The 18890-nt window shown below is 37.8% G+C and overlaps 1 protein-coding gene across 1 annotated transcript in view; it reads right to left on the bottom strand.

Moving 5' to 3' along the window:
- The window catches only part of myocd (myocardin), a 119756-nt gene that overhangs the window by 91154 nt on the left and 9712 nt on the right, over positions 1–18890 (bottom strand). The window contains exon 2 of the mRNA XM_036526185.1: positions 14134–14238. The gene's annotated coding sequence lies outside the window, so the exon portion shown is untranslated. The remainder of the gene's footprint in view (positions 1–14133; positions 14239–18890) is intronic.

Genomic DNA, 18890 nt, shown 5'->3' with positions numbered 1-18890 from the left:
TCGCACAATTAATGTCAATCACGGTGTATGCCAACAGAAATGTTTCACCCCAGTCTCGCTCATGGGAGGGAGAGCAGAGAGCTGGCATGCATCCACCATGGAAATGACAAAGACAGAAACACCATAATAATGCTGATATAAATTAATACTCATAGATTTAGGCTCAATAAGCTTTGGAAAACTTTGCATGGTTTCATTTATGGTTTTCTTGGGAAAGGACAACACCACCATTCAAAAAAAAAAAAAAAACAAAATTAGAAATCAGAAATTAGAATTAGAAATTCTATTCAAGGGAACATGCCAAAATAAAAAATTACACCCCATACAGCAAGTGTCATTGCAGGAGGCTACATTCACCCCAGTTCAGAACAAAGCTCTTGACTGGAGCTCAGAAGGAGAGTACTGAAATGTGGAGTGGATCACATGAAATGCCAGAGCATATAATCCCCTTCTGTCTCAGAAATACTTGTACTTTTACCATGGACAGTAGTTTCTTTTAAAAACAAGGTCCAAAGGGCTTCTGAGCAAGACACTCATCTCTAGCATAGTCTCGACCAGAAGCGCCCATGGTGTCAGGAACAAATTGGGCTTGCTCCACTGAGGATAGGAGTGGGCAGGTCAGCCACAGTTTCCTCGTCTCACAAGTCTCAGGCACCCTGTGAGTTGTCTAACTCTTGCGAGCTGCTTGGACGGTGTCAGTGGAGTAGCAATTATCCTCTAATTGGCACCCAGTTAACTATGGTGCACTGTGCTCCTGCATGACTGCAGAAGTTCTTGTAGTGAGACAAGCCTGAATGAATGTCCATATACTAAAAGCATGAACGTTGTGTTTGTGGAACGTTGTGGTTACAATGGTACTTTTATTTAACTTGGAATCTGACATGGGAATCACAGGATTTTGAGACCCTGTTTGGGCGAGCCTGGTCACAACCCTAATTCGCTGACCGAATGTTCTGACCATTGAAATTGGCCTCTGTGTTCCGAAATCTGAACATCCACCCCCAGTGGTTGAAGTTAACAGCATGTGTTTTTCACTGCATACCGGCTATTCATAGTGCAGGGATGTAGGAAGTATTCTGCAAGGGGCTGTGGTGAGGTAGACGGGGAGGAGGTTCATTAACATTAAACATTCTAATTCCCCAACCAAAACTGAGGCTTAAAATTTGTTCCGAACTGAGGGTGAATCCACAATGTTTAATATTTCAAATGTGAGGCTGGAGAATGTTGTTCATATAAATTATTCATTGCGCAGAAAAAATTTAAGCAAAGATACTCTTCTAAAAACATATAATCGGGGTCTAATCACCCTCTCTCGACGTAAAGCACTGTGAATTATTTGGGCTGCAGTGTCGACGGGATCACCAAAGCCCCTTTCACACATGCACTGGACGCCGGAACATATCCGGCCCTTAGCCGGAGGAGCTGTATGTGAGAACGCAAATGTCCGAATCAGTCGGATCGGACATGTGACGGACTTCGTTCTGCCAGCTCCCTAGTACAAAGTCTGCCTCATGTCGGAGTGAGCCCATGTGTGAATAGGGCAGGCAACGCTCCGGAGAATCCACCGCGAGCGAGTGGGCGTGTTGATGACGTTTCTGTCATGCGACTGGCGCGAAACGGAAGAATACAAACATCTGCCTCGTAGTCTTTTCTACGAGCGTAGTCTTATTGCTTTCCACTGTGTCGTTGACACTGCGGATACATCCAAATACATGCTATTTTGAGTCCAATGATCGTTAAAGAGATAGTTAGCTATAGTTACACTGCCAAAACTTGTCTCTTACGATGATCAATAACGTTGGTTAGTAGTTTATTATCTGGTTAGTAGCTAGCTAAGCTGTAGCTAAGTAATAGTGATAAGTATAGTGAGATAGGTGAACTGGTGACCTAACATTACATAGCGAACAACAAAAACTTACATTCCTGTTATAATAAATGTATAATTAATAATAAATTATGTGTACCGGTAGCACCATTTGGATGGCTATGTGTGATTGTTTTATAGGCTACCCAAAAGTACAAAAGCTATGTTCGCCTTCTCCTTCTCTGTGACACATTATGTGCCCGTACCACCGAAAGGTAAGATATTGAAAAGAAAACACTTCAACTCGCGAATGCTTTTCGTGAACTTGTCAACACTTTTCACTCGTGAGAATGCAAGGACGTTTCTAAACTCGCAATGATTTCAAGCGACAATGTAACATACTACAAATGTAATTATTAATGGTCGCATACTGGGTACTACACTGAAAAATAGCATGCAGTATACAGTATATACTTGTGTAGTATGCAGTACATAGTATGCAGTAGGCGGTTTCGAATACAGCCACTGCGATTTCTGCAGCATAGTTTTTGCGTCATGTCCTGCCTCCTGCACACTCTACCCAGGCGCTGCCCCTCACCTAAACCAAACCGGAGTATTTCCTGTAGGTGAGAACGTGTCTGTCACGGACAATCTCCTGTTGTGTGCTACATGTGTGAAAGGGCAATTCCGGCCAATTTCCAGACCTGATTCTCTGCGCTGATTTGAGGTCATATGTGAAAACGGCTCAAGAAAAGGGAACGCCATGTCACGCAACTGTCTCCAACCTAAATGCTGCAGGCTGGGCAGGTGTTCTGATGAGTAACTCCAGGTTAGCTCAAGTAAACCTGCTAGCGAGCAGGTTAGCTTCAGATTATAAATTGCTGCAGTAACTGACCTAGATTTAGAATTAGAATTAATCTGATCGGAACAGAAAAACACAAATTTCAATCTACTCCGGGTTAACTAACTTGAGTTACTTACTAAACCTGCTTTCTGAAATACCCCCCTGGAGGAGCAGTAGCCTATAACTCAGTTCTTTAAATTAAAAATATTAATAATAACCCCCCCCGTCAATGGTTCCTTTAATCTACGCCCCATGGGAAACAAAGCAGGTGGTCGATCTGATGAGCTGGCTAAAGTGCTGGTAAGTAGCTAACTTACAGAAAACATTTTCATTGAATATTTTATTATGAAAAAAAAGGTGGTTAGCTAGCTAGTTAGCTAACATAGCTAGCTACCGTTTTGCTTCTGCTTGTTAAGATTGGCTCGCTAGCAATATTCAGTAACAAATTTGTCATGTCAACTTAAGCCACCTCCTAGACATGGCCCAAAGCCTGGCATATTCTTGTTTCGTGTCATTGTGGTTGATAAATCCCTAATAGCCCCTTGGTGGCGCTTGTCCAGGATTCAGTGCACATGAACCGATTTTCAGGGCACGAACAATCGGTGTGTGTATTCCGATTCCTCAGGAGGATGTTGTTTGGGCATTATAAGGGGAAAAAAGATGGGATGGAGATGGGATGGGATGGCGTAAACTGCTGACACAGCAAGGAACTGGTAAGTGCTCCCCCCAAAACACTGCCATGAGATAGCTTGCTACGTAATAGAATTTTTCTGAAATTAACATAAACAGAAGGAAACTGGATGCCCAATATAGCTGGGCCAAATATGTAAATACACACATTCCATACCACCATATTTGTCCATCCTGGCTACTACAAACTTTGCCAAAGGGTGAGAGCTTCACTTTCAATGATTACAATTCCATGTATTTTTTCTTTTTTTCGGAATCTTGAGAAGGCCTAAACATACACACATTGCCTGTACATCTACTCTTGCCAGTTTAAGAGGAAATTACACACTAGTCAAGATTTTGCCCAGCATACTAAAAACTTTCTTGGCACCACATACGCATCAGTTGTCAATAGCCTACTTACAGTACATCACATCAGTAGCCATTAATTCACTTTTCAATAAAAATAACGAAATGTTCTTGTCACAGTTGGTACATAAATTGATAGCATCCACTTTGCACTACTGATAGGCTTTGTTATTCACTAACCTTGAAAGAAGCTAATAAAGTGTGTGTGTGTGTGTGTATATATATATATATATTTTTTTTTTTTTTTTTTTTTGCATAATCTGCAAATAAACTGTTTAAAATAATGCGAAAACAGTGGAACAGTTGACTTCAGCAAATTACATTTTTAAGAGGCCCAGAGATTTCAGCTGTACCCTGATCAGAGCAATTTCAGAAAGCCCACCACTGTCAGCTATACTCCGCTACCCTTTGTCAAGAATATGGCACCAGAGGATTTGATGCAACCTACTTGTTATTTTTAAATTTTGGAAATGCATTCACAAAACAAAAGGCAGCAAGAAGGCATAATCATGTCAGTTTTCCAACTCCCAAGGGACAATAAAATCTGAATTGCTTGTGCTCTCAAGTTTTAGGTGCAAACACATCCATTATCCAAGCAATATCATCTTAAAGGAGTTTGTTCAGACAAAACATCTTATCCAACATACCAACTATATACACAAGTGTTTCCAAGGGGAGGCTTTTATCACAGCCAGTGAGAGATAAGAAGCTATCATTCTAGGTCTTGTGTTCACTTAGGGATGAAATCATCACAGCCAAGAGGATAGCACACATCATTTGTGCAAAAAAGGAAAGCAAAGACATTTAAGTTGTGGTTTTGTATGACACCGTTAAGAAATTTTTTCTTAGGTCATACTTCAGAACTGGACCAATTTGTTTGTTCCAGTGAACACTGTGTGTTTGGTGGCCTGATGCCACTGAAAATGATGCAATAATAAAGGAACTACTGAAGGACTTGGAGAAGAAATGAAGACCCTTTTTGCTGTTCAAAACACATCAACTCAGTTTAGCATCATTGTGTCTGATGCAATAAGGAATGCTCCCACCTTTAAAAAGATCAGGGATAAACATCAACAACTTCCCTGAGGCACATTAGAAAGTGCCACATTGTAGAATAAACTTGTACACCATCAGTAGGCTGATATCATCAAGTATGCTAAATATAAATAAATTAAACAAATAAATAAATCATTTCTCACTGATAAGAAATCTTTTAGTCCATATAGTGGGAAATGACTGCAAAGTGGATAAACAACATTTTTCTGAGGAAGAGACTTATTTGGAAAAGTGCATTAAGGCAATATCAATAGAAATGCTTATGCGTTTTTATTTTTTTCATAATATGTCTTCTGAGAATGTCCTGGGAAATATGACCTTGTACCTTATGTAGTGTCCAAAGTGGTGACATGAAGCAGTGTTGTGACTGACATAAATTACCATCATACCAGACATTGGGGTAATTTTCCCCAAAACCCCAAAACTTTAGGACACTAAAACAATCTTGGCTGATTCACATGAGCAAAGCGTTTTGAAGACCTCGCTTAGCCTGCTAGACCATTTGTTATGCACGTTTTTTTGCTGGTTAGTTATTTAGTAAGTTATTTTTGCTTGCTTGCTTGAATAGTTAGCAAATGTATCTGAATATTATTAAGGACATCTAGTGAGTTTCACAAATGAGCTACATTAATTAGACATGGCAATTTTCAAAACAGCTTGCTTATGACAAGTTATGCCAATTCCTTGCAATGTTTCAATGTAATTGTATGGACATTTTTCAAAATACAGTTGTCAATATTGCTGCAACCTTATGGTTAGTATTTCTTCAGATGACGGTTGAACTAATAGAGCTTTACACTCATGCAGCATGCTTTTTCCATGGTTGCTAACTATTCAAAGCAAAAAGCTGCCAGATTGCCTTCCAGAAGTACTTTTTGTCTCTGGTGACATATCACCAAATTGTCAGCACTTTTTCAGCAGTCCTGCATAATCCACATGTTGTGTTGAAGTACCAGAGGAATTCCACAACCTGCTGATGATCAGCTAACTTGCCACTCAAGTTTCCTAAATTAAAAATAACAACCATTTTGTTTACTTCAAATGACAGTGATTCAAAAAACTGTTGAACTGTATAAAACACAATAAATAAGACAAAAAATGGCCAACTCCAGACGACTATTTAGGCAGGCATTGTCCAGTCAAACCCCACCATGGTGCCAGGCTTAGTTGTAACTATAGTGCTTAATAGTGTTGTATGGCCCTGCAACACAAATGAAGACTATTACAGAAATATATACTTTTAGTAAAAAAATAATAACAGTTTATCAATATGGATCAACACGAGATAAAATACTATGGGGTCTTACTGCAAAGTATACCTTGTTATTTTCAGTTGATTTACAATTGAGTAATACATAAAAATAATTCGTCTGCAGATGAAAGAAAGATCAACATAATGGGCCAACTTACTGTTATTTCTCTGTCTTATTCCATCCAATTTTTGTACGCTATTCCCCCTACAGCTTTTTCAGCAACACATGGCCAATACCTTCAATTATTATGGGACTCCATTTCTTTTTGACGGAATACATACAATATTTTTTGGGATACGTATGATTTTATTTAGGAAAAGATCCTATTGAGTAACATGGATAGGATGTTCTGAACATTCCATCACTTGCTAACATCACAATCAGGCTGCCATAGACGGTCGCTTGTGCAAAGCGACCATAACTCTCACAGAGACATAACTCTCATGTTTTCAGCCTCAACAGCACGTTCTTATGCTCCCTTACAAAATCTCATGCCAAATCTGTTCACAGATCTTTTGTTAAAGTAGAGCTGGAGTAGCAACTCTGCCAACAGCTTTTAAGTTATGCTTACAATAATCTGTTAATATCTTCATCTGATATGGGACTGTATTTTCTGTCAATACCTAAAATATTTCTGATGTATTTATGATTTTATTTCAAGAAAATTATCACTAACTAACATGGATAGAACATTCAGAATCTTAACATTCTATCGTGGGCAGCTGACTTGACAGGAGGCATGTTTCAGCAGCCACGCATAGACCATCTCTGAGTCAAAGATTGCCTGCTAGAGTAGCCACAGATACAGATTGTAGCTCAGGGTTAACAACTGTCACTCATCTGACGTGACTCTCATGCTTTCAACCTTAATCTCAAGATCTCACGCTCCCTTGCAAAATCTCATGCCAGATCTGTTCGCACAACTGGACTTGCAAGATAACTGACTGAAAATGAAATTTGCTAGCAGGGCAGCGCATTACTAATTCAGCTAGCTACCTAGATAAAATTATTCCCCAGCTAGCTCGCTAGCACGTTAGGTGGCTAATGTGTAAGCTGGCTTTAAGTAGCTAGCTAATGATTTAGCTAGTGACATGAAAAGCTAAAAAAAAAATATTGTTCAGCTGGGTAAGCCTGTGAGTTGGCAAATGCATAGCATGTTAATTTGCTGTAGCAACACAAATTATATTTTTTTATTTTTTTCAATAATCAGTTTTTCTTTAGTCTCCACCTGCTAAAGGTCAGACATGACCAGGTGTTAAATTAAAGGCAACAGCAGTTCTGGTGATGTCATTCTCTTACATTAAATTACATTCATTTAGCAGACACTCCTTGTCCAGTCATCTCAAGACTGGACTACTGCAACGCTCTCTTGGCTGGCCTTCTTGCATGCACCAGTAAGCCTCAGCAGTTAAAACAAAATGCGGCTGCGTGGGATGAAGAGGGCCCAGGTAACATCTCTTTGTCTCACTGCACTGGCTCCCTGTAGCTGCCTGCATCAGGTACATGGCCTTGTTGCTTGTGCACAAAACAGCCAACAAACCTGCATCTACCGACCTGAACGCTGTACTACAATAGATGTTCCCTCCTGATCGCCACGCTCTGCTACCGAACAGCGTCTGGTGGTCCCATCACTTTGTGGCACAAAATTACTACTCAGAACTTTCTCTGCCATTGTCCCCTGATGGTGGAATGACCTTCCACACTTCATCCATTCTGCTGAATCCCTCACTGTTTTTAAAAAACATCTGAACACACAGCTCATCCACACTCACCTGATCACGGGAACCACCTAAAGCAATTTCTTATGTCCTAAACTCTGTCTTCCTTTTAAAAAATAAATAATGGTTTAATGCACTTGAGTTTCTACCATGTAGCTTGCACCTTGACTGGCTAACTGTTGAAACCTGGTCATGCAGCACTTACAATATTGGGACTCCATGTATGGTTTTCACTTGTGTTGTACTCTGCCTCACTTGTAAGTCTCTTTGGATAAAAGCTTCTGCCAAATGCATACATGTAAATATAATGTAAATGTATCCAAAGTCACATTTTATCACATCACTTTAAAAAATATATACAAAAAAAGGGATGCTTTGGGCATCATAGCAAATGCCAAAGAAGTTAGGTTGCCAGACTATACCAACTGAACTTGTATTTACAACATACAACATATCATTGAACCCCAAATCTCTGTACACTTCTTAATAGGTGAAACACAAGCTTTATGATTGGTCGACAGATTTAAAACAATTTCTCACATTCTAACACCAAATCCAAGACATACACATTTACTATACTCATTGTCACTGTTAATGTTACTCATTATCACTGGTCACCTTGAGAACAGAGGAAAAGTGCACAATTAAACAAAAAGGTATGAATCCCACATATTCACAACAGCAGATGGCTCGCAGGATGCTTTTGGCATGAATCTACAAGCTAACCTCCTGAAAATGTGGCAGATCACACTGGGCAGCAGGCTCCACTGTTTCTGAAACAACCACACAAAGCTTTGTGCCAAGTCCTGCCTCAACTGCTTCACAGACCACTGCACCTGACTAATACACATCTCACATCACTGCCCATAACACATTTCTGCTAACAATATCTTAATTAATGCAATCACAGCGTAAATGGTGCATCAAGCTGTGACACTTCACCCCTGGCAAAGAATTCCACGTCTGTAACCTCACACCAGCAAGTTTCTCCTCAGGGGAAGAACAGCAGAGGAAAGTAATACTGTCACTTCAAATAATAATCTTTTCTCAACATTGTCAGATCTAATTAAAACTTGGGTTAAACAATTGATAAAATGAAAACTGAAATGGTTTATGATGTCAACAGAGGCTACAACAGAATCGTAAAAGCTAACAGAGTAACTTGTGCCATGAAAATAACAACAACATTTACAGCTAGTTCAAAGGCCTTAGCCCTACCATATTCCTGAGAAAACAAATGTTAATCTTCAAGAATTTCAAAAATATATACAGAAAGTTTAAAATAGAATCAGTGGTCACTGTAATCACTGACCACTGAATCTTAAATCTCAAACTGAAACTCACACATTCTAACTCTGCTGGTAATAATTTGATATTCAATACATGAACACAATTACACATTTACAGAACTATAAAGTTTAATCATATTCTACTGATATGGCAGCAGCTTAATGTACCTATACTGGGTGCTCACTCGAAGTGAAGTTCATTACTTTGCTAGTAAAAAAAGTGAAATTAGAGCTTCCAATACACGTTACAAGGAGGCCATGTTAAACTTGATCTTCTCTACCATAGTCCCTGCGTGACTTATTTCATCACATATAAAGTGAAACTTCTCCACTTCTTGTTAATGTTGTGAAATGACAGTAAAACATTGCTTCTTTAAAGTTATTCATGTCCAGTGTCACACAAGTGCTGTTCAATTATCTTCCTTAACGCCAGCGAATCATCCAGCCACAACCTGGCCACAAAGGAACCAAGCAGCATTCCACAGGATATATCGTTGTAGCCAATTAACCATGAGATCACCTGTTGCCAAAACAACTATTAAACCTAGTGATCTGGAGATGGTTGTTGTATTTAAGCCCTGAAGACTGTCAGAGAAATAGGGGTGATATGAGTAGGAGACAATGTAATAAATTTTAGTCAGAACAATTCATTTATGTCTTCAAACAAAGACGATCCACGCTTGAACTCCTTTTTTGTAGGTAGATCTGGAGAGACTGTAAAATGCACTTGAGCTATTACACTGAGTCATTGTGTATTTCAGGTCTCCTAAGCACAAACTGTAGAGACTCATGCTGCACAAAGTCTTGCTGCACTTGTTTTTGTTATTTTGGTCTAAGCAAGGGCAATTCTCTCTGGGTAATCCTCAGTGTTATGTAGATTGAGTTTCTTCAGATTTTCAGTTCATACAGGGAAATACTGAAACATTAAATAAGATATTATTGTAAATCAGATATTGTCTGTTGTATCAGTGAGACACAAACACACAGACTCACAAACACACACATACACACAAATTGCATAATGCTCTCATATCATTGTTATTATTATTATTATTATTATTATTATTATTATCATTTTAATATATGCATTACACTAGCAAGCAACCAAGAAGCACAAAGAACTCCTATATATTTCTGTAGCTACCATGTGATGACATGTTAAAATGTGTTTCAAAGTCCTTTGAGCCCCTGGACTTTAAAAGCATTTAAATATTAGTCAGCATCATTTACAAATGTTTTGAATTTACCAATGAATAACTGAATGGTAATTACAAACTCTAGCAAAGTGCAAGTACAAACACAACACTCGCATGTTAGTGATTACAAAATGTGTAATACAAAATGGAAACAAAATATTCGTCTGCAATAATTCCAAAATAATTACATCCCTTTGTTTGTATTATGTAAACATAAAAGCGTCCAGAATGTAAATATAAATGTTTCAAGCTGCAGCAAAGCCTTCTTCATTTGGTTTGTATGCAAACATGCTTTAAGGCCAAATCTTGGTAACCATCACATTGTAAATTACCAATGCAAATGTAATTTTTTTAAGAAATGAGTACTGCCTGTTTTCCACAATGCAGTAATCTGACGATAAGTAGACATCAGTAAATGTGGACAACAAGCAGTCTCTACCATCCAGATACAACAGTGCAACAGAAAAAGTAGAATGCGGAACAGGTTCCTCAAAGGCCCTTTCTCAATAATGCAGCGGGGAACAGCATGAGGAATGAAAGGACTTGGCATTAATCCTGCTGTATTTTCAATCTGATGTTAATTTTGCTCTATATACTCTTCTTATTTTTCCAGCAACATAAAATCCATATCCACAATACAGCACAATATTTAAAAATATTACCTCACCTCACATTAAATTCCTTCATCTTCAGCACACTCATATTTAGAAGTCTTCTGTAAATATTGGGTTGTGCTGTTTTTGGAGAGTTCTTAGAGCAAAATATTTACAACATACCTGATAGTAGTGATCCTGTCCATTTCCCTGTGAGCAGATGTTTAGGTGCAGACTAAGGCCAATGATTTTAAACCAAGGTAAACGAAAATCTAACGAAACGAAAGGCTAATTAAATGTCTTGTTTGTAAGAGGTACAAAGGAAATGTCACATGTAAAACTGCACAGGGGTAGTCTGCTCAAGGTGTTTAAACCTGGAGTGAACAAGGGCTTTTTAAATCACAGTGCCAAATTTGCTTTTAGGCTCTCCCAAAAGAGCTCTTTTGTTTGTTTAATTAAATGTAGTTTATGGGGTAAAAATCCATCTTTAAAAAAAGAAATATGCCTCATTGTTAGATATTTAAAGGTACAGCCATTAAAACAATCTCCAGATTGATTTTGAAAAAGTTGTCCTAAATGTTTTATAAGCTAATAGCAAATTATTACTTGGAGGTGCTGCTGTGCTTAAAGGTGAAATTTATAAGGCTAAACAACTTCATATGGATTTATTATCTAACCTAGAGTACAGTACGATTATGCACGTAAATGGAGCATGAAAGTCACTATAACAGGATGTAGTAAGTCTCTGTTTGCTACATTGTAAGAAAACTTCATTATACCTTTATTTTTTTTATTTAAAATGACTTCTGATTAAAAATGATTCAACCTCAACAGCCACTTTATTTTGCTTTTATGTCATTCTTATCTAGTGCATTATGAATCCATTATGAACACGTCATTCATCGACAGCCTTAACCCGAATGGATAAAAACCACATTTTGTGCAGATTTTCACAATACGGAGAGGACACTTCCTGTAAGCATTTGTGTGGTTCAGGTACTTCTTAGACTTTTATCAGTTATTTCAGGCTGAATACAGTAACTCCTTCAGAGTTTGTTGTTTTCACTTGCTTTGTTGAGTTTGAACCACAAACTCTCTCTTGGACTGAGGATTTCATTTGCCATTCAACTGACTTTGTAAGAATTTAGAAATTTTTGTAGGATTTGGTGTTGTGAGTAATTATACTACTACTGCTACTCTGACCATTCTGATGAAGGCCAGGAAATTAGAAAAGAGAACTTGAATGTTAGCCATTGTGCCCTGTTACCCTGTTAACCAAGTCATGGAGTCAATGGAACGCTGTTTTTAAAAATAACTATTAAATGAGACAAGTTTGAAAAGGGTTGTCGTAAAAGGGCTTTTTCAAGCTGAGCTCTGTGGCCCAGGTTCAATCCTAGCCGTGTTGTTTGCTGACAATGACTGAGAGCCTTATCAGTGGAACAAACTGGATTTGTTCCACCAGTCCTAGGGGTGGGCTGGTCAGCCAGGGAGTGACTGACTCACCGTTCTCAGGCACTCTGTGGCTCATCAGACACCTGTGTGTTGAGATGACATCAGTAGAGTAGGATTATCCTCCAATGAGCACCCACTCAACTGTAGTGCACTGTGTGACTTGCAGTGCAAGAAATAGTTACTGGCTGCATGAGAGTGTATCAAAGCATTGCATTCCTCTGACCTTAGTGTGAGAAAAATGCAATCTCACCACAAGTGCAGAGGATGCTGAGGTGAGACAAGCCTTGTATAGAATTGGCGATTCCAAAAATAGGGTTGGAAAAAAGGGGGAAAGCAAGCATGTCTTGATTCCCAGTTGTTCAGTGGAGGTGTTTAAAGCATTCAGTTTATGTTAATGCATTTAAAAAGCCTTATATAACATTTATTATTTTAAAGGAGAAATTCTACTATAACAACACATGGAACACAAAGCTTCATTTTGCACAACTCCTTTTAGTAAATTTTTGTGGCCTCCAGGAAAGGTAGACACTATACCGGTAGCCCTGAACTCCTAGAAAAAAGTGAGAAAGTTGCCAAGCTTAGCTGATGTTATGCAGTGGTACCCAGACTGGTGAATGTCAATACCCTCCAAATTTTCCCCCCAAAAATCTAACCAGTCCAATGGTGTTGCCACAACAGAATATTTTCCAGTTCAATGCGATGACCCACACATCACAAGATTGAATACTCATCCCCAGAATACAATACTGATATGAACACACATTTACGCATTGTTTTGTTATCAAAAGTGAATTTATCTTGCAGACACACTGAAGTGACTGCAAATTCTCTATATTACAAAGATTTCCCAGAGAACATGAGTATGAGGGTTATAATAGGGCGAACAACATTATTTTATAGTTGCTCAGTGCCTTTTATTAATCAATATGTTGAGAGTTTACGTTTGCATTTTTGATAAGATGTAATTAAAATCTTTACATTTCTTCGGGTGTTATTCTTTGCTGGGATTTAAAAACGGATAGTGAGGTATAATAGTGGGTACTAGGTGAAACTAAACTTACTAGTCTACAAATCTGCCAAGAGTATATTGAGAGAGAATGCAATGCAATTCATGGGCAACAGGAAAGAACTTTGACCAAGGAGGAAGTACACCTCAACCCCACAAGAAGAGATTTATGATGTGCTTTAAAATCTGCACAGATAATGATTATTTAATGGTTCATAAACAGATCCCACCTTGGTCTCACAAATGAATAGAGGTACTCTGCGTTCATGGGCACAGAGTTCTGTGTCTGAGCAGCTGCTCAAACTGTACTCAGAGATTATCTTCCTAACTTTATGGGAGCACTCCTACTCCTTTCTTTTTATAGTTTAAGCATCAGTGGCATGATCACAGTAACAACAATATTACCTTTTACAATCGTTATCTTTTTCATCTGGAGTTGGTCAGTGCTCATAGCTTGGTAATTACATGAACGATGTCATTAATGCCCTTCAGTCAGCATCTGGGTTGCATTACTGCATATTGCAGCACCTCGTCACAGATTTCACAGACAGATGAATGTGATACTCATTTAATCTTTTTTGAGTTTCTCTATTTAATATGGACACTTGTGTATGATATGTTGAGGAAAATGTCATACTGTTGATGTTAGGGCATGTAGGAATTACAAGGAGGAACAATATTTCAAATACCCTTCCTGGATGTGTTATTCTATTCTCATAATATTTTTTTTCAGTCCTTTTTGTTTTGTTTTTGTTCTTTTCATGTAATTACTATACAGATAATGCTTTTAAAAAAGCAGTTGACACAATTGTGGAAAAAAGTAAGTTATCTCTGAATAAACACAAATTGCAAAGACACAGACAATGACATTTCCTGGTACTCACAGATTATTTTGGCAGTTATCACCTTCACTGTCCTCTTTATAGACAATCTTCAGATAAAGCTAGGCCAAGAAGACATGTTCCATCATCAAGGAAGCCGAAAATGGGCTGAAAAAGCAACACAAAAGTCAAAATATTTCAGTTCAAAGGCTTTTTTTACATTTTAATCTCCAAAATTGCCATGGGTCACGTTATTCCACTGAAGGAGAGATTATGTTGTACTGCAATATATAAAAAAGGTAGGTCAAGCTGAGGTAAGCTCCTCTACTTATTATGCACAATCCTTTTTTATGTTTACATAAGAAGATTTCTACTGCATGCATATCACTTCTCCAGTCGGCCCTGCTGCCTTTCAAAGCACTATCTCTCATCACACTCTTTATTTGTTTGCTCCCTTTCATTTATTTAGCATTTGTCTAGTGGTAAATTTGAATGAAAAAATGCTGAAAGGCAACCTCAAAGCATTTGCAACTGCCATTTAAGTCCATCAGAGGATAAGATTGCTTCATACCTATGATTTATCAGTTGTCTACCATGATTCAGATCCTTCCATCTACAACTGAGACACCAATTCCAATTTTTTTAAAAACCAGACCCGAATCTCCTTTTTCTTGACAGCTCATCTGGAATATCTGAAACTCAAAGCATATATTGTTCTTTCTGGTTCCTCAGCAAAAGTAAAAAGTACTCCAGACATATTAAAATATGCAAAATATCTGTTGACGTACAGAGGAAACACCCTCAGGGATATCTGTCCAACTTCATATACTACAATTGGATGGTAAAAAATCTTGTGAATGTTTATCTCCAGACTTTTTAAAAACCTGAACATTATAATCATACCATAACTACCACCTTGTTGAACATTCATTGTTAAACAGTGTACACAACAGAGGTAATTTTTACTAGTCTGAAATACATTCTGTTCTCGTTCACTACTTCAGTGATTTCATATAGAATTTATATTCATTTACAAATGCAAGGTGTGGGGCTTCTCTTGTGTGGATAGCTTGATAAATTGCTACATCCTTACATTTTTGGAAAGCCTTTTCACACTGCATCATGTTTGATGTAAAAAAAAAAAAAACACTGTGACCAAAAACTAAAGGATAGCATTGAATTAACTAAGAAAGTGGAAAAAATCTCAAGCACATCTTTTCAAAAGTGGTGTATTTAGTATGAACTCTATCCTTTTATGCCTTGTCATAAAGCATCATCCAGATTATCCAGAAAAGATCCCAAAACACAACTTAAATCACAATGTGCAAAGTAGCAGAATAAACTAATTAAACACGCTTATTAGGAATAAAAAATGCAGAACCAGGATGAGTCTCATTTCTTCTAGCTTAAAATGCTTTGTTGTATACAAGCTGTCTAGTTCCAAGATTATTCTCTTTGTGACCTCAAATGACTTCTATGGTACATTTCTACACATTTATTCAGCTGTTCCCCTAGCTCTTAAACCTGTTTCATCTGTTCTCAGTAATCTGATCTTAAACCAAATACCCATAACAACAACAAAGATGTACTCTTATTGTAATGTTCACCTGGTGAACACAGGTACCAATCTTTACATCAATATCATGAGAATAGGGCCATTTTGTAATGCTCCTCATTCGTGAGATTTTAAACCATTGTCCTCACCATCTGTTAGGCCCAATCAAAAGAAACAAGGAATTTGCTAAGCTACAGCCCCAACTGCTTGGTTGACACATCATGTTGTACATAGCTAACAAAAAATATTCCTAAAATACTCATGCTAATGCATCATGTTACTTAAATATCCTCTATGTCTACAAAGATGTAAACTGCTTAAAAAGGGATGGGGAAACTTGGGAAAATATTGCAAATTTGATTGTATCAACCAATTACTTTGTTAATGGTATGGAACACAACAATACGAAAGAATGCCTGCAGCTAGAAAGCAAATTTGGTGATCATAAAGTGATCATAAAAGTGACAGTAATTTCTTCCAGTATACTTTTGTCCAACCATGGTGTTAACAATGATTTACTCTTGCCTCAGCTCCTTTAATTGCATTGCAGACAAGTGTAAAATGAATGGCAGTTTAGCATAGAGTAGATAGTGGCTATGGGGATATGAGCTAGATAACTGGGCCCGAGAGGAAAATGGGTTGTGTTTTCAAAGTTAACTATCATCATTAACTATCACCATTTTGGTTACACTCAGCATATACTGTAAAAATCTTTGTGTTTCTCATTAATTCCCAAGGACTACAATGTGTTTTGATAACCCCACACTGCAACAAGCTTCCAATATAGTTTAAAATTGTGAGAAATTGGCCCGTGCAAGCCTTCTAGGATTAGATTAGATTAGATTTCTTTACTGTCTGTTGTGCACATAAATATGCTTTGCATCAGCCTTGCATCTCCATTTAGCAGTCAATAAAAACAACATACATCAATGTATGGTGGAAAAGATCTGCAGTCTAGACTTTAAAAGACTGAAGGGAAAGAAGTATCTAGTAAGTGCTCAATGCATGTTCACATGAATTCATGGTTAGGCGACACCACACAGCCAACAGATGCATCAAAGGTACAGGATTTTTTAAAATGCACATTCATACTTTTAAAACCCCTCACATCCTTGATAGGATGCAAACATATGTGTGCATCACCAACATCAATAGTCACCAACTACTGGCAGAGCAGATCTTTATCTCCTCATTCTTCTGCTGCTGAATATTGTTCTTACCATTCTTAAGTTCTCAAGCAGTGGAATGCAGTCTGCTGACATCAGAAGAGCAGTCTCCTATTCACTTTCATTGTTGCCTTACACCAACACACTTTTTAAACAATACCTCTGCATATCTGCTGCTCTCTGCTTTTCATTCAGATTCATTCTTTAATCATCTCCTACTCCTAACTCATCTGCTTTGCTCTTGTATCTTTAAAATAATCTCTCTGATATATCACGATGTCCACCCTAGAGGTTAGTATTTCTCATATTTAATCTGGATTGTTAAATGCCTTTGATATTAACTAAGTCCATTTTAACATTAACACATTTAAATGTATGCTATAGAGCATGGGTACTCAAATATAAGTCTTAGAGCTCCACTTACTAAATTTCCACTGAGTCAAAGGTCCAGAGAAAGGCAGGTCAATCAAGCAAAGTCCCACCAAGTACAGAACTATGTACAAAAACAATAAGTCCCCAAAACTCCCAAACTATGTACAAAAAACGTTGTAGTTTTAATGGGAGAAGTGACATCTTTTTTCTGCAAGTTTAGTTTTGTGGTTATTACCTCTGTGCTCTGAGGACAATTTTGTTCAAAATATACATGTTTGGTGTCATAGTGACGCTTACCATTGCCACTCTTCACAATGGCCACCGTCTCATTACAAATTAAGCACACTGATTTTGTGCTTCCCTCAGGGAGTATGAATGTGTATTTTCCAGTCCACTCAGTCTTAAACGCCCAGTTTTCACTATCAACCTTTCTCTTCTTGGTACTGGACAATTTTGACAATCCCATTTTTACTCTTTTGAACTCTTGCGAACTAGCTTGCTAACACCGATGACAAATGACTGGTTGATAAATTGACTAGCTATCTGACTTGAGTGTAGACTGTAACATTGTCATAGTGATGCTGTTACAGCTGCTATGATTGGACCTGATAGAAGACGAAACGTGAACATGCAAGTGAGGTGCTTTGAGGTTGAGTAAACAGCGCGGAATCTCTTTACAAAAAAAAAATGCCGAATCTTTTATTGTGTGCGCTATTCAAAACCCACCTAGATGACAGTTAAATTAGCATGCAGATTTAGGTCTTGGTCTGGATTAAATTGTATTTGGGTCCGAATTCGGACCAGAGTCCGCTTATTGAATACCCTTGCTATAGAGTGAAGGTCTTATTATTACTTTCTGCAGCATATTATATAACTGTGGACTCTGACTCAATACAATTGAGTCCATAGTGTTTGGATTGAATATCATAGCTTTTATCCATTCCACACTGCATTTGTGCACAATAATTTAATTACAACATTCAATAATCTTATCATTACAGTTGAAAAACTCAATTTGTGACTCTGAAACTCTGAAACTATTTCAGAAGCCAACAGACCACAGATGGAGCACTTCAAAAGTCTTGCCAGAGTGCAGATGGGCAATTACCAACTGCAGATGTATGCTAAGGGCGTTGGGTGGTCTTTTTTATATGACTGAACTTTGAGGGGATACATCATTACCAGCAGATGGCGAATGTGTCCGAGAACACTCGACACATTGATTGTATATTGCGAGGTCAATATTTGCCTGCTTTTAATGACCAATAGAGCATGTATGTGAATTTATTTGGGAGCTGAGCATGATAATATTTTTATTCTGCTACAGCACACTTTTAAAATACAATAAAGCAGGATATTTAAGTACTGCAGTCAAAATCTTCTCAGGGACAGGTACAACACCCCAAATTAGTAGATAAACAGACACTACCTAAATATCTTATTTGTCAAAGCATTCTGCTGTTTATGTGTTGTCTTGTATAAAACTGATTTACAGCTCATAATCACAACTCAAACATTGCTGCACAAAAGATGCAGGTTTCAAATGACATAAATGTACAAATAATCTGATGTGGACAGGGTCATCACTAACATTTCTTTCATGTACAAAAGGGAGATAAATGGAAGGGAGATGAAACTGGAGTCAATCTTTTTGGGAAGGTGTGAATCCATCACATCTGTATTCTGAGCCAAATAAAGCACATGTACAGTATGCTGATGTATCCAGG

The sequence above is a fragment of the Megalops cyprinoides genome, chromosome 1 (genome assembly GCF_013368585.1).
Source record: "Megalops cyprinoides isolate fMegCyp1 chromosome 1, fMegCyp1.pri, whole genome shotgun sequence".
Classification (NCBI taxonomy): Eukaryota; Metazoa; Chordata; class Actinopteri; order Elopiformes; family Megalopidae; genus Megalops; species Megalops cyprinoides.
This window is presented reverse-complemented; position numbering and strand designations above follow the sequence as displayed.